The sequence below is a fragment of the Mastomys coucha genome, unplaced genomic scaffold, assembly GCF_008632895.1.
Source record: "Mastomys coucha isolate ucsf_1 unplaced genomic scaffold, UCSF_Mcou_1 pScaffold14, whole genome shotgun sequence".
Taxonomy (NCBI): Eukaryota; Metazoa; Chordata; class Mammalia; order Rodentia; family Muridae; genus Mastomys; species Mastomys coucha.
In genome coordinates, this window is record NW_022196896.1 from 112,434,061 (window position 1) to 112,451,787 (window position 17,727).

A 17,727-nucleotide genomic window follows, 5' to 3' on the forward strand; every position below is an offset into this window, starting at 1 on the left:
CAGTCTTTTGAGAGCCCCAGGGGCCCAGGTTAGTTGACTCTGTTAGTCTTCCTGTAGAGTTCCTATTCCCTTCATAGTCCTCATTCCTTCCCCTAGCTCTTCCATAAAAGTCCCCAGGCTCCATCTAATGTTTGGATGTGGGTATCTGTATCCCTCGGAGTCAGCTGCTGAGTGAAGCCCCTCAGAGGACAGCCATGTTATAGACTCCTGTCTGCAAGCATAGCAGATTTTCACTAGTAGTCTTAGGGATGGTGCTTGGCCATTCCCTCAGCCTCTGCTCTATCTCCCCTCCTGCATTTCTTATAGTCAGGATAGATTTGAGGTCAAAAGTTCTATAGGTGGGTTGGTGTCCATATTGCTCCACTGGAGTCCCTGCCTGACTACAGGAAGTGGCCTCTTCCACATCTCCAATGCTTTGAGTCACAGCTAAGGCCACCCCTGTTGATTCTTGGGTAAGGGAAGGGAATCTCTCAACTCTACTTTTTTTCTTTCAAGATTTTTGTCACTATTCTGAGCTTCTGTCTTGCATTTTTCTATGAATTTTAGGATCAGCTTGTCAATTTGAGGGGACAGGAAACAAAATCTTGTATTTTGTTAATAATTGTGTTAAGCCTATAAGATCAGTAGTAGTTTTGCCAACTTAACATTGTCTTCTCTGATGTCTTTCTTTTTGTTTAAAATATTTCAGTGATGTTTTATAACTTCAAACACATAAACTTTCACCTTTGTGCTAATTTGCACCTATGTAAAGTTTAGTTATATTGTAAATTAGATTGCTTTCTTAATTTTATTTTTAAATTGGCCTTTGCTAATATTTAGAAATAGCATTGATATTTATTTGTATAAGTTATGTAACCTGTAATCTTTCAGAACTCATTCATTTGCTCTAATTATTTTGAATACTTTAGGATTTTCATTATTATTATTATTATTATTTTCATTTTTATTCTTTAATCCTTTTTTACAATCTAGACTTCATCCCCTTTCACGGTCTGCCCTCCAACTGCTCCCCTTCCCATACCTCCTCCCACCCCTCTCACACACACACCCATCTCCACCTCCAGGCCTCCCCTACTCCCTTGGGCTTCAAGTCTCTCGACGGTTAGGTACATCTTCTCTCACTGAGGCCAGACCAGGCAGTCCTCTACTGTATATGTGTCAGGGCCTCATATCGGCTGACTTATACTGCCTGGTTGGTGGCTCAGTGTCTTGAGAGATCTCGAGGTTCCAGATCAGTTGAGAACTCTGGTCTTCCCATGGGGCAGCTTCTTCCAGCTTTTCCCCAATTCAACCACGGGGACTCCTGCTTCTGTTTATTGGTTGGGTGCTAGTATCTGCATCTGACTTAGATGCTTATTGGGCCTCTCAGAGGACATGCTAGGATCCTATCTGCAAGCACACCACAGTAGCATCAGTGATAGTGTCAGGGCCCAGGGGCCTCCCCTTGAGCTGGATCCCAGTTTTGGCCTGTCACTAGACCTCTTTCTCTCATGCTCTTCTCCACTTTTGTCCCTGCAGTTCCTTCAGACAGGAACAATTCAAGGTCAGAGCTTTTCACTATGGTATGGAAACCCCATCCCTCCACTTGAAGAGCCCTGTCCCTCTACTGGAGGTAGACTCTTTAAGTTCCCTCTCCCTACTGTAGGGCATTTCATCTAAAGTCCTTCCCTTAGAGTCCTGAGAGTCACCCCCAGGTCTCCGGTACATTCTAGAGGGTCCTCCCACCTCCTACTTCCTGAGGTTGCCTGTTTCCATTCTTTCTGCTGGCCCTCAGGGCTTCAGTCCTGTCTGCCCCCAATACCTGATCATATTCCCCTTCCCCTCCCCTTTCCCTCTCCCAGCCAGATCCCTCCCTCCCTCTACTCCCTTGCGCTGCCCCCCCCCGTGACTATTTTCTTCTCCCTCCCAGTGGGGTTAAGGCATCCTCACTTAGGTCCCTTGGCTTTGTTAGCCTTTTTGAGTCCTGTGGGTTATGTCCTGGGTATTCTGTACTTTGTGGCTAATATCCACTTATTAGTGAGTACATACCCTACATGTCCTTTTGGGTCTAGGTTACCTTTCTCAGAACGATATTTTCTAGTTCTATCCATTTGCCTGCAAAACTCATGATGTCCTCTTATTAATAGCTGAGTAGTATTCTATTGTGTAAATGAACCACGTTTTCTGTATCCATTCTTCCATTGTGGGACATCTATAGGAAGACCAGCAGTCTCAACTAACCTGGTCCCCGGGATCTCTCAGACACTGAACCACCAACCAGGCAACATACATCAGCTGATTTGAGGCCCCCAACACATACACAGCAGAGGACTGCAGGGTCTAGACTCAGTCAGAGAAGGTTCACCTAACCCTCAAGAGACTTGGGGCCCTAGGGAGTGAGTGGTGAGGTCTAGTGGGATGGGGTATGGGCATCTTCTTGGAGATGGTGGGGGTGGGAGGAGGAGGTGTGGGATGTGGAACATTCGGAGGGTGAACTGGGAGGGGCATGAAGTCTGGACTAGAAAACAAAGATTAAAGAATAAACTAAAAAAAAAAAAAAGAAAAGAAAATCCATATCTCGGGTTCCTATGTAGCTGGCCTTATTCTGTGTCCAGCCATTCATTCCCCCAACAGTTTTTGTTTGTCATCATTCCATATCTTGCTCACCCTATGCATTTTTTCTTAGTTACTAGGGACATTTTAGCTTATGTAACTTTGGTTTCTCCCTTTGGAATGATTAGACATTTGCTACTCAGACTGCTCCCCCCCTTGACATTTTGCTCATTTGCTATCCTGTATTCTAATGGAAGTTTGTTTGTGACTGATACAACAAATTCCTCATAAGAGGAAGGTGTTCTGCTGGCACTAAAACTGTCATGCTTATAACGGCCAACTTAGCAGGCACCTAACATATGATAAAGAGCATATTAAGGAAGTGTATATAGGATGAAGGGTAAGAAAAAGAGGCATTACCAAGGTGTTATGTACAACTATGGAAGCTCATGTAATTTACCCAATGTGCTGTGTGCTTTTAGCAAATGCTAGGATTCATTCCTGTTTCCTTTTGATAGTATGAAGAAAGTGATAATAAAATATAGTTTGGTGCCTTCAAATAAGTTGTAGTTCATTGGGAAAATTAGTTATGAATTATTGATGTAAAATACTAAGTGCAACTTCAGTTTCTGGCAAAGATGGAGTAGCCTGTTCTTTTCTGGTCCTCCTCATAAATGAAAGCATGGGAGTGAAAGACGATTGTGAATGGCAGCAAAAGAAGCTTAGGAGTCTCAGACTTGAAGAAGAACATGGAATTCTTCTGCATTTCCTACTTGCTTCCTGTATGTCTCAGGCTTCTGCAGAAGTCACCAACCTGAGATATTCACAAACCACAGAAAGATGACATTGACAATCCTGCTTCCTCTAGTTAGAGGAAAAGGAAGGACATGGTTTAGCAATAAGGTGTTTGACAGTGCCCACCCTAATGCCAGTCACATACCACCTGAAAAGCCCTGTTTCCCCATGCACACACAGAGTCCTTATGAGGATGCGCAAGACATTAATGTTGGACTGAAAGTCATTGGAATGTGAGCTGTGATGCTGTCTCCCACACTGTGATGATCATGCCATCCAGCAGTGAGTCAGTCTTGCATCCTGCTGACTGGGAACAAGCAGCATTCCTCTCTTGAGCGAGATCTGGGGAAGTGGCAGATCTTTTCTTGGTGTGTGCCGAAGCCTTGATGGTACTTTCATTCTCTTGCCTGATAGGGTCAGTAGAATCAAGCAAGGAGCTGCTCTGTGCCTCTCTCAGTGGGAGAGTCATGCTCTGTTTCTCTCCCAGGGCTGGGTTGGACAGCCAATGGAGGGGATGCCCCCATTGCCATCCAGTGGAAGAGATATGTTTGAATTTTCCTATTAAGCTAATAATGAACTTGGACCTGATGATCTTCTACTCCCTATCCAATACATGGAGGCCTAAAGTCTACTTTGTTTTAAGTGAAAAAACAGCCCTCAAAAATAGAGGGAGGAAAAGAAGAAAATTATAGGTGTAATAAAGGACTGTATCCAGAATATGTAGAGAACTTTTATAGCTTAGCATTGTAAGTCAAATAAAATTGGACAAATAATGTGAAGATATATAAATGCCCATTAAGCACATGAAAATACTATCATTCATCATTATGAAAATTGAAATCAAAACCACAATGAGATGCCACTGTATAACCCCAAGGATAGCTGATATTGGTGAGTAGCCCTCAAGAACCTCTGGTGAGAGTGTGCAGGTTCAGCACTGTATAAAATGGTTCTCAGTTCCTCAGAGACAGGGGTGCCTTGTTGAGAGCACTTCTCTCAACCAGGGAACTGAAAACATGTCAGCAACAATTGTATATGAATGCACATAGTAGCATGTCTGCATCCGTGAAGTAGAATAGTATTGCCTACAAAGAAGGATGAGGTACTGATACAAGCTTTAGTGTGCACACACCTTGGAAATATCATGCTTAGCAAAAGAGGGCAGCTACAAAGGCTACCTATTTTATGACTGCTTTATGTAATGCCTAGAAAGTAAGCAAAAAACCTCTTTAATGTCATTTGTCTGTCTGTCTGTCTGTCTACCTACCTACCTACGTACCTACCTACCTACCTACCTATCTATATCTATCTATCTATCTATCTATCTATCTATCTATCTATCTATCTATCTATCTTTGGCTTGTAGGTGGTGTGGAGCCAACAAGTAGTGATTATTATGGACATTGAGCTCCTTTTAAAAATGCATATGTTTGTGTATGTGCCTACCTATCTCTATCTATCTATCTATCTATCTATCTATCTATCTAATCAATCTATCTGTCTATCTATCTATCTTTGGCTTCTAGGTGGTGTGGAGTCAACAAGTAGTGATTATTATGGACATTAAGCTCCTTTTAAAAATGCATATGTTTGTGTATGTGCAAGCATACACATGTATGTATGCATACATGCATGCGTACATACATGTGTGCATGGGCGCACGCGCACGTGTGTGTGTGTGTGTGTGTGTGTGTGTGTGTGTGTGTGTGTGTGAGGGTTGAGTCAATATAAAAAAGTATTTATAAACGTCCAACATTCAATTAACAAAAACATACTAGAATTTACTTAGTTCACAGGAAAGAGAAAAATGCTAACTTGATAAAGACCATCTACAAAACTTCAAGGACAGCACGAATGAAATGAAACTAAAAATCCATGAGCAGAGTCACACAATGAGTGCTGTTAATTTTTGACAAAGGAGTAAAGGAATTGGGGCTCACTGTGTAGCCTTTCAATAAGTACTAGGGGCATTTAGCAAACAGAGGCTAATAAATAAACCTCAACCAAATTTCATGCCATATGTAAGAATGACCTCAAGGTTAAATATTAGATGCATTTAAATATAAGATACAGAAACAAAAAACTTACAGAGAAGAGCTCATAGACTTGGACCCAGAAAGCCCAGTCCACGAGAATGCAGCGCATCTCATAGGATTAAATGTTTTTGGTTTGTGAATGACCTTGAAAAAACCAAGTGACAGACTGAGAAAAAATATTTGTAAGTATTCAACAAGGAGCCAGGATCTAAAATTCATTAAAGACTTTAAACAGGATGAGGATGATGGCTCGGCAGGTAGGAGTGTTTGCTGCACATGTCTGACAGCCTGCATCCCTCCCTGGAGCCTGTGTGAGAAATCAGATGCAGTGTCTGGAAGTCGGAGGCCATAGGATGTAGACAAGGAGTTCCAGGCCAGCCAGGGCTACACAGTGAGACCCTGTCTCACAACAAGAACCCCCAACAAAAATGCGTGCCTTTATTAAATTTTTTACTAAATCTTCTACCTAGTACTTACTTTCTACTGTAAAAAATGTATAATTTAAGTAAAATTTTCCAACCTTTTTGAAATCAATAATAATGTTATATGTAATGCATATAATAATCAAAATGTGATATAATTAATATGATTATTATTTATAAGTGCTGGCTATTAAACCTATGGACTTGTGCATGGTGCACAAGTACTCTACCACTGAGCTACATCCTCAGTCCCTTGATTAAATTATCCTGTGTTTGTTTGTTTGTTTTGAGACAGAATTTTACTATATAGCCCCGGCTAGCCTGGAACTCAGTATGTAGACTACACTGGCTTTGAACTCATAGAGTTCTACCTACCTCAGTCTCCTAAATCTGAAATTAGTAGTGTGTATCACTACACCTGTTAAAATTAAGTAAATTTTAGGAATCCTACATTTTAATGAAAAGCTAGATAGTAGTTTGAAATGGCCCCCATAGGCTCATTAGTAGTAGCATTATTTAAAAGGATTAGGACTTTGGCCTTGTTGGAGGAAGTATGTCATTGGAGGTGGGCTTTGAGGTCTCAGATGCTCAAGCTAGACCTACTATCATTCTCTCTCTTCCTGCTGCCTGACAATCCAGATGTAGAACTCTTGGCTCCTTCTGCAGCACCATGCCTGCCTGCATGCCACCATGCTCTTTGCCATGATGATAATGGACTAAACCTCTGAACCTGTAAGGTGGCCCCAATTAAATGCTTTCCTTTATAAGAGTTGCCACAGTCATGCTGACTCTTCACAGCAATAGAAACACTAAAACAACACATGAAACTGAAGTAGCTGGATATTGTATATACATTTTTAGCTTAAATATCTAAAAGACCTGTAATTATACACATAGGTAAAATATATGTTGTCGTTAATTTTTTCCACTTTTGTTTTCTTGCTGGGTGTGGTGGCACACACCTTTAATCCCAGCACTTGGGAGACAGAAACAGGAGGATCTCTGTGAGTTTGAGGCCAGCCTGGTCTACAAAGTAAGTTCTGGGGCAGCCAGGACTATCACACAGAGAAACCCTGTTTCAATTTTTTTTTTAATTTTATTTTATGTATCTTGAATGTTTTGCCTGCGTGTGTGTATGTGTTACCATGTGTGTACCTGGTGTCTACAGAAGTCAGAAGAAAGTATCAGATGCCTCAGGATTGGAGTTATGTATGGTTTTGAGCCATCATATGGGCATTAGAAATCAAATCTGGGTCTTCTGAAAGAGCAGCCTGTGCTCTCAACCACTGAGCCATCTCTCCAACCCCATAGTTAGGTCTTAAAGGCAATTTTATTTTATTTTTATTTTATCAAGTTAAATTAGCTTGTTGTAAATGCATCTTTTCACAATGTCAGAATTTATTGAATAAGAATAAATTCATGGGGCTGGAGAGATGGCTCAGCAGTTAAGTGCACTGACTGCTCTTCCAGAGGTCCTGAGTTCAATTCCCAATAACCACATGGTGGCTCACAACCATCTATAACGGGATCCAATACCCTCTTCTGGTGTGTCTGAAGACAGCAACAGTGTACTCAAATGCATTAAATAAATAAATAAAATCTTTTTAAAAAGAAAAAAATAAATTCACAAGGTACAAGAGTTTCAATTTCAGCAGTTTGCCAGATATTCCTATTTCCCTTGGTGGTCTGGCAGAGGTGAACAGAGGTTCTTTTATTTCTATTGTAATTACTAATAGTAAGTCTTGTATCATACATTACACAGTAAACATCTCTTTCTCTGTGTATGTGAGTTATGCTGTAAAGGATAAAGAGGCTCTGGCAGAGTCTCTGGAAGTTTAAGAAGTAAGTTAATAGAAATGTAAATAGTCTGGATTGACAAGATAACACAGTGAGAACTTAAAATATCCACAGAGAAGAAGAAGCTGCAGCTCTATCACAGGGCTGAGAGGAGAGATGCAGAGCACAAACAGGGGACCTGGGTCTGAAAGTGAGCAGGAGGACAAGCTGATGACTCTTGGGTAGTGTCAACAGCTGCACCTGGGCAGAGCAGAATCCCCAAGGAGATAGGATGGCAGCTTGGTGGGACTGCTGCCATCATAGTGCAGGTGTTTACCTGTGTCTGGGGTCTGGGAGAGGGAGCTGCATCCTTTCCTCAGTCTGGTGTGTCTAGTAAGCTCTTGGATTTTCCCTAAATGATTATAACATTCCCATGTGCCCCTACAGGCTTCATTCAAATTCACCATGAGAAAAAGCTCACGGGTTAAGGGCACCTGCTACTCTTGCATAGGGCCTGGATTTACTTCCACTTCTGTTGACTCACAGCCACCTGGAACTCAAGTTCTAGGAGATCTGACACCTTGGTCTAGCCACCCTGTGGACACCCATATGTATATAGTACTTAAACTCATGAAGACAAACACCCATACAGATAGATAGATAGATAGATAGATAGATAGATAGATAGATAGATAGATAAGTCTCTTAGGTAAGGCACAATCTGAAAAAAAAAAGCAATTTTAGGCAGTATAGTAACTTAGAGAAGTACACAACCTGATCTTAACATAGCTATTTGTCTAAGATTTACTTAAGACATGTGACGAGCTTAATTTAACAATTTTAGTTAGTGTGACCAAGACCCATTATTTGTCCTCAACTTTGGTATCATGTAGATAGTACATAAGTACTAGCCTGATAGTACACCTAACTTAATATATATATATATATATATATATATGATATATGTGTGTATATGTATATATATATAGTATATACATACAGAATAATAGAGACATAAATTGATCTCGAAAAACCAAAAAAAAAGAAGAAGAAGAAGAAGAAGAAGAAGAAGAAGAAGAAGAAGAAGAAGAAGAAGAAGAAGAAGAAGAAGAAACATAAATTGAGCCAGGCAGTGGTGGTGCACACCTTTAATCCCAACACTTGGGAGGCAGAAGTAGACAGATTTCTGAGCTCAAGGCCAGCCTGGTCTACAGAGTGAGTTCCAGGACAGCCAGGGCTATAAAACCCTGTCTCGAAAAACAAAAACAAAAAACAAAAAAAGAAACATAAATTGATAAAATCCCCCAATTTTTAAGGTACTCATTTGCTGTTTAAAAAATTGAGATCATTAATCAAATGGCTTCCTCCATTGGAGTAAGCACTCATTATTGCTAAATCTACACTTTCCAGGGCATGTGTGATTCTACAAACTAGCAGCAGATTTCCACCTTAAGACAGAGAATTTAACCCAAATGCCATAGAGGAGAGCTTAAGCAAAACTGCAGTGCCAACAAAAAAAGTCAAAAGACTGGGCTTGTCATGACCACTCTAGCTTTCCTTGTCTTAATAGCCAATTAGCAAGGAGGGAAATTCTTCTACAAATGGGAATTTCTTTTACTGTGAATTTTTTTCTTTTTTTTTTTTTGGTTCAATAAAGTTTTATTTTCCCAAATGTACAGCTGATTGAACCTGTTCATGCATCTTCACCAGCAGCTGGGGTGTCTCAACCTTTTGTGTTTCTGGTGTAAACTACTTGGGCTCTGTGCTTTGAAACCAGATTGAACAGTCCTTTACTAAGCAGCTCCTGGAGGGCTGCCCTGGCCAAGGAACCGCGAATCTTCAGTCTCTGGGGGACCATGGCTGGAGTGATAGATAAGCTTAGAGCTGGGAACTTCCTTACAGAGCTTGTTGTATGTAGCTTTGTCAAACAGGACAAGATTGTTCAACTTGTCCTGAACTTTGCCTTTGGTCCTCTTCTTCTTTTTGGACTTGCCAGTAGATTTATTTACTGGGTCTTTGTCTTTTTTGACCGTCTTTCTGGCATGTTTTTTCTTGTTGTTGTCTTTGGGCAGCATGGCGAAGCTCAGAAAGCTGGGTGGACGACCACAGCCTCACTAAGATGTCGGAAGTTACTGTGAATTTTTAAGTGATCAAATAAAATACCAGGGAGTCCTACTTTAGAAACTGTAAAGGTGTATGTAATGTGCTCTCTAATCTATGCAGCCCTTCACTGGGAAGGCAGAGACCACTTTCCCTGACCCCTCCCCTGAGAAGTCTTCCCTTGAGCTTCATGAAGCCTTTCCTTCCTGTTTTACAGGCCTGAGCCAGAACAGATATCCTAAGGAATGTATTCCATCCTGGAGTTTTGACAGGATGTGTTACCAGGGAAATTGGGGTTCCCTTTTGTGGGTTCTTAGTCTCCTTAATAAAAAGAATTTAAAAACAGACTCAGAAGGAAGCTTGAGGACCATTTTATTAGAGTTTGAAAGAAAAACAACAGGGTAGGCAAGCTGAAAAATCTCTGAAGCTGCCAGGAGAAGGGAAATGGCCAAGAGGGAGAGAGATAGCCATGCCTTTTGAGTTAGGCATGGAGGTCAGAAAGCCCTGCCAGGGAAAGCAAGCTTGGTTTAAATTAAAAGAAGAAAAGGGGAAAGTTATGGTTTCTGAGTTAGAACTCAGAAAAGTGGGCTGGCTTGGCGTAGTAAAGACTTGTAAGCAACTGCTTGCAGGCAGAAGCCTCTGGAAAGCATAAGTGCATTATCTCATAGTGTGATCATTATTCCTCCCATCTTCTTAGTGTGTCCTCATATATGAATCCACTCTCCTGAGAGGTGGTCTTCTGACCAGGTGATTGACAGACCCCATCAAATTAACTCTTAGTATGTAATGCTCTAATCTATGGGGAAGATCAGAATGTCATGTCTTCACCAGGGCCAGAGTTAGAGGCCTCACACCATTCTTTTGACTAGGAAGCAGCAACTTTCCATGAATAGGCCTCAACAACACCCTACTACTCCTCATCTTTTTATATGTCATTTTCAATCCTAAGAAGGAGCAAAGCCTTTGTTCTCTAACAAAGAACAGGGGTAGTGAATTGGTAAAAGGAAATGTTTTTAGCATCTCTCCAGCTTGCCTATTGAAGGGTTACAACTTACAGGAAAGATAGGGAACTGTGAGGTATGGTCCAGAATTAATCATGAAAGAGGATTCTATTCTCAGTTGCCTCCAGCCCTAATAATCACTGTTGAGCCATCTAATAATATGACACAAAAGTAATTTCTGCAGCCTGAGTTATTATACGCTTTTCTCCCAAGATTCCCACTCACAACTCCTTTCTGCCCATTGGTAAGTCAGGAAAAGGTTAGGACTCTAGAATGTGAGAACTGAGTACATACATGAAAACATACATGAAGGGAAGCAAAGTCAGAGAAACAGCTTACACAATCCCACAATGAAGACAGGACATAAGGCCATCTGCTCCAAGGTTCCTATCTAGAGTCCTTTCTTTAACAACACAGATTTCTCTCACCTGCCAATAACAAGGCTGCAAAGACTGAAGAGAATACAGTTCTTACTTACAAGAGAATTATTCTTCAGCCTCCTGAAGTGAGTTTCAGGGCCTAATATCCTAACAACTCCCATCACTTGATGCCAGAATCCTGCGTTACAGCAGATGCTAGAACCAGAGAAGCCAATCTCTTGGGGTTTTTTTCCATTTAGATTTCTTCTTCATTAGTTATGTACAGATTCATACTTTCTTGTCAGATGAATGGAAGGAACAAAACAGTCCAAAATAGCTCAAAAGATACCATTAAATTATAGGAATTAAAATTTTCCTGCATGACATTCCCAAATAGGTCTAAGCAGCTCCCCAAATGATAGGATTCCAAATTGTTCTCTTAAATTTCTTCCAAAAATTGGGAACAAATCCCACAAAAGACAACACCTTGTTGGCAGTATGGTTCTGAGAAGAACTTCAAACTTATCACAAACTGCTAAGAGCCACAAATGATAATTAAGAATGATGGTGCATGGATGGTGAGTCTTACCAGGAAGTTTGCAAATTGCATAATTAAGCAAGAATACTCTTCAAATGATACCAGAAATGATGAGTCTCAGAACACTAAGACCCTTTTATTTTTACCGGGTAAAATGTGTCTTTATGGGCAGCCAGTGCTGTGGGTAGGAAGTGGGCAGGCTGCCTGCTAGAAGGTAAGTGCTAGCAGTTTCTAGGTAACCCACATTTTAAGCACCATGAACATGGATGAGTCTTTTCCTCCAGGGCTTTGTTTACTGACGGGCCTGCTTAAAATCTTTTATTGGAAACCAAGCTTCCGTGCTTATGACCTTAAAAAGAACAGAGGTAGGGAACTGATAAAAGGAAATGTATTTGCTATCTCTCCACCTTGCCTGTAGCAGGGTTACAACTTAGAGGAAAGATGGGCAGACTGGTATGGATGTGAGAAGGTGGATCACTCACACACTGGCAGTTTAAATGCAAAATGCCACAGCCACTCTAGACACTCTTGCACAGTTTCTTAATAAATTAAGCATAACCATTGAAACCAGTAATTGCATTTCTGGGCATTTATCCCACAGAAATGAAAATATCTTTTCTTTAAAACCTGTAGATGGATTTTCAGAACCACTTTATAAAGTCCCAAACTGGAGACAGTCCAGATGTCCTTCAACTGGTGATTGTTAGAGAAGCTGTTGTGCACCCAGGATGGTCCTCATTTATACATGTGACAATGTGGGTGACTATTTAAGAAATTATTCTGGACAAGAAAGCCAGTCCTGGAGACTGCATAGCACATAATTCCATTTATAGAACAGTTTTGAGAAGTTCCACTTTAGGATTAGAAAACCGATTTTAGCCGCTCAAGAGTCTAGGTGGTGGAGCTCGGGAAACTGGAAGTGATCAAAGGGATCCTTCAGTCAGTGGCTTTGTTACAGATCTTAATTGACAGGTGATGTTTCCATGAACCTGCACATATAGTAAAACTATATGGGGTATATACGTATAAATGAGTTCAAATAGGATTTGGAAATGTAAATAAAATTGGCTTATGTTAGTGTCAGCATCTGACTTTAGTCACTGTAGTATAGTTTTATGAGCTGTAAAGGGACACAGCATCTGTTTTTATTTCTCACAGCTGCCAATTAATCTGTAACTATGTCAAATAAAGGGTTCCATTTCAAAATGGCAGTAGGTAAGCACAAACAGAAAAAAAGAAAGTAACCGTTGTAGTGTGAGGAACGTGACAGTTTACAGAGCAAGTGACTTTCTAACTCAATTTTGAAAGACTAATAGGATGTCAGTGTGCTTTTGTCTTATTATTCAAAAAGAGGACTCAGTTAACATCGTCATGTGCTCTGAAAGAAGTTCTCACTGGCATTACTGGTCATCACTGCCTAGACCTGGTGTTTCCAAAGACTGAAAAAGTGCACTCAAATAGCGAGGCATCGGGAATTTTATTTATGAGTGGAGAGAGAGTATAGGCTAGACACACTGCAATAGAGCAGCAGGCTAGTTGAACTTGAGTGCCCAGGAGCATAAAGTTACTACTTAGAGCTTTCTTACATGGGTCTAAGGATAGGAGGAGTTCGTTGCTAAGAGTTTTATATGGGTAATGTAAGGGTGGTTTTTTTTTTTAATATACTTTCCCACTGGGCCACATTCTTGAGCCGGTATCATCCGACATCACCACGTCCCAGCAGGCTCTTTTTTTTTTTTTAAGATTTATTTTATTTATTTTATGTGTATGAGTACACTGTAGCAATACAGATGGCTATGAGCCATCATGTGTGTGGCTGCTGGGAATTGAACTCAGGATCTCTGCCAGGCCCACTTGCTCAGTGTAATTCACTGTAGCTGCCTTCAGATGCACAAGAAGAGGGTGTCAGATCTCATTACGGGTAGTTGTGAGCCACCATGTGGTTGCTGGGATCCGAACTCTCGGGACCTTCGGAAGAGCAGTCAGTGCTCTTACCCACTGAGCCATCTTGCCAGCCCCAAGGGTGATGTTTTGTAACAGTGATGAACGGGTAACCTTTTGTTTTCACTGACAGGCTTATATAAGTCTGTGTTCACTTTGCATGTTCTTTACTATGATGCATCTCATTTTAATCATGTGTTCACCCACTTGTGCATAGGCCTAAGATAGTAGAGGTGTTGACAATCAGTCTGAGGAAATAGTTAGCCTTACTGTACGTGTACCCAAAATCAGCCCGGGCTGGATCGTCCCATTGCTTGTGGCTGCTGGATTTATTTTTTCGATGTGTTTAACCCCAGAAAAGGAGTTACTAGGGGTTGCTAGGGAGCTAAAAGTCAGAGTGACCATAAGCCATTGCTTAGAGAAGTATACATGAAATTCAGTAGAGACTTGGTTCCAGGTCACTAGGTGCTTTGTTGAGAAAGGCATGTGTGTAGCTCAAGCTAAGTGGAGTCCTGGATTGCTAAGTTTTCCTAATTCCTGTATGCCTCACTAGGAGGAGATGCCCACATGACCCTTGAATTGTATCAATAACCACAGACCATAGTGAAGTTCAAGAGGATCTAAGATAACACAATAAAGAGTATGAACAACATAACTTTTCTGTGAGAAAGATGAATAAATTTATAGACTATATGCTTAACATTCCAAAAGGAGAGACAGAAAAATAGGCCTGGTACCCAGGTGCTAAGTCTGGAAGTGAGGCACCTGTTTAGAGTCACAGGACTAGTCAAGACTACCAGCAATAGAACCCGGAGAGGAGAAACTCCAAGAACAGACTCCAGAGCACACTGCACACCCCAGAAGCTTCCTGGGGCAAGGTGGACTTGGAGAAACAGAAATGTACACCTTAGAAGAGTTGAAGAAAAGGAAAATGTGAGTTTGTGGCAAGTTCTGATCATGTTCTCTGAGCAGTGTTGTCATCTGGGACAAGGCTGAAACACAGAGCACAACATTGTATTTAGCTGTCAAGTTTTTATCTTTGTCTTTTAGATGCGTCAAGAATTATTCTATGTTGTAACTAGAACAAAAGCCAGATTCCAGTCCATTGAGGAGTAGCTGGGAGGGAGGGAGTGTCTAAGCACAGATGTCAGTTTTAAGGGCTCTGCTGGTCAGTGAGGGAAGGAGAGTCTGAGAGAAGCAAGATCCTGAAGATGGTTTGGGAATGAGGAGGGAGGCTGGGGTGGCTGGCAAGCAGTGGCTGTGGAGCTCTAGAAAACATACACATTTTTGGACTCTTCTTTGGAAATTACCTTCAGAGCCTGAGGCACATTTTCAACAATGGCAAATCTTCGATTTTTGAAGGTGAATTTAATTTTTAAAAAGAGCCAAGTAAGTTCAGAGCCAAAGGTGGTAGATCAGGTGGGTGATCAAGGTGGGTAATTCAGCTTTTTTTTAAAGAAGTATGATTATAAAGTAGTAAAACTGTTTAGCCTGGTGACACTGTATGAGTGAGTTCATAGAATCCTTTAGCCTGTGTAGAAGAACGTCACCTGTGGAGGCAACTGACCTTGTTGCATAGTTCCCACTCATGCTGGTCACCTGTGGAGGCAACTGGCCTTGTTACATAGTTCCCTACTCATGCTTAAATGCAAGTTGCCTGTGTTTCTGTTGCCCAAGGGGTGTCTTAGTGGAATTATCCCAAAGTTTATATATGTGAGAATCAAGTGTTTCAAACTGTGATTGTTTAAACAGTTCTCCTGTGGTCTTTCAGATGTAATTAGAATTCCTAGGATAGGAGTGTTCCCACAAGCATAACAATACTTTAAATGTGTGTTCAATTATCCTTTTCTATAGTCATATTTAATCGTTTCCTTTTGAAATAGTCACTTTGAAAATATTAAATCGCTTCACTCACATACTCTCGGATGTTTCTCAAATCTAAGGCACTACTGGGCACATAGTAGGCACTCACTGACAACCCCCTCGATCTTTTCTGCTCCTGTGTTTGACACACAAACCAACAGGAAAAAATTCAGTTCCCTGGTAGACCATCTGTTAATAGTTGACAAAAAAAACACAAAACCCAAAAACAAACAAACAAAAAAAACCCAGGGTTCAGACAAGTGCAGGGTCACACAGCTTCAAGGAACAGAGCAGAAACTTGCATTCAGTCCTTCAAGTATGCAGTCCTGGCATCCCTCGCCTCTGATCTTCATGACTCTACCTTCATGACCCATGTCTACGATAAAAAGAGCAGCCTGTCCAGAAATGTTTCACCTTCCCTCCCTCACACTGAGAAAATAGAAATTAAAATCTTTTCAACTTCAAATTCCTGCTGGCGAAGAGACCAGTGTTCTAGCATTGTGCTTTATGGAATTTGAATGACGAAGGCAGTAGTTTTAAAGTTGACTTGTTTTTGAAATGGAAACCTGACCTTACAATTCATCCATGCCCTCCCTCTGCCTCCCGCACCTGGAAGGCTCATGCTGCTCCCTGGAGTGGGTGGTGTGGAAGTGGTGACTGTAACATCCTGTCATGGCTTCCTTAATGAGAAAGCATGAGAGAAAGCCATGACAAGTTTGCCATTCTAGGAAACTTTCCACAGCTGTTGCTTTAATTAAAACTTTCTTGGGCCCAATGAACAGAAACCACTAGAGCTCACTTAAGCAGAAAGGGAATCTGTTTTAGTCTCCTATAGTGCCTCCCAAACAAAGGGCAGGGAGCTTAGGAATGCAGTGAGGCATGGACCCAGAAACTTCTCTTGACCTCTTCCTGTTCCCTTCACCCAGTGGAACCTCCTTTGCCTCCTGATGGGAAGATCACTGTGTTGTCCTGGCCCATCCACCCAGAAGCAGACCGATTTCTCTCCTTTTCATAACCCCACTCTTCCATCTCTCTCTTTCTCTGTCCCAGTTCTAGACTCTGTGGCAAGGCTCAAACTGTCTCAGCTTGGATTCAGGAGAGGCCTTAGAGCAGGCAGCCTATATACCCACTATAGCTGTGCTCACTTCTGTATTGTTGGTTTTGACTTTTTGAGACAGGCTCATTCTTGTAGTTCTGGCTAGTCTAGAGTTTCTCACTCCTATCTCTCTCAGTCATGCTACTTACTGACTTCCATGCCAGGAGTTGGAAACTTTAATTAGTTTTAATGTTATAGGGATCAAATATATTAAGAATGTAGAAATTAGGGGCTAGAGAGATAGCTTAGTGGTTAAGAGTGTGCACTGTTCTTATAGAAGACCTGAGTTTAGTGCCTGTCACCACACTGGACAACTTACAACTATTGTGACTCCAGCTCCAAGGGATTTTCTGCCATCTATTGGTGTCCATGGGTACCTGCACCCACATCTGTGTAAACTCTCACAAAGACACAAACAGACACATAATTTTTTTCTTTTTATTAGATATTTTCTTTATTTACATGTCATATGATTTCTCCTTTCCCGGTTTCCCCTCCAAAAAACAAACAAACACAACAAGAACAAACCCCTGTTGCCTCCTTCTTCCCCATGCTTGCCACCCTACCCTCTCCCATGTATTGGCCCTGGCATTCCCCTACACTGGGGCACAGAACCTGCACAGGGCCAAGGACCTCTTTTCCCAATGATGATCAACTTTGCAATCCTCTACTATATACATGCTGCCAGAACAATCAGACCCATCCATGTGCAGTCCTTGGTTGGTGGTTGAGTTCCTGGGAGCTCTGAGGGTACTAGTTACTTCGTATTGTTGTTCGTCCTAAGGGGCTGCAAACCCTTCAGCTCCTTTGGTCCTCTTTTCTAACTCCTTCATTGGGGACCCTGTACTCAGTCCAATGGATGGCTGTGAGCCTCTACATCTGTGTTAGTCAGGTACTGTCAGAGCCTCTCAGGAGATAGCTGTATCAGGCTGGCTTGTCCTTCCTTCAGTCTCTGCTCCATAGTTAGTCTCTGCAACTCCTTCCATAAATATTTTGTTCCCCCTTTTAAGAAGGAATGAAATGTCCACATTTTGGTCTTCCTTCTTCTTGAGTTTCTTGTGGTTTGTGGGTTGTTCTTCCTGTATTCCAAACTTCTGGGCTAATAACCACTTATCAGAGAGTGCATACCATGTGTGTTCTTTTGTGATTGGGTTATCTCACTCAGGATGATATTCTCCAGATTCATCCATTTCTCTAAGGATTTCATAAATTCATTGTTTTTAATAGCTGAATAGTACTCCATTGTGTAGATGTACCACAATTTCTGT

The 17,727-nt window shown here is 41.4% G+C and overlaps 1 protein-coding gene and 1 pseudogene across 4 annotated transcripts in view; one reads left to right on the plus strand and one right to left on the minus strand.

Annotated features, from left to right (window-relative positions):
* The window catches only part of Dis3l2 (DIS3 like 3'-5' exoribonuclease 2), a 367,143-nt gene that overhangs the window by 212,180 nt on the left and 137,236 nt on the right, over positions 1 to 17,727 (plus strand). The window lies entirely within an intron of this gene.
* On the minus strand, positions 9,255 to 9,742 carry LOC116088707 (annotated as a pseudogene).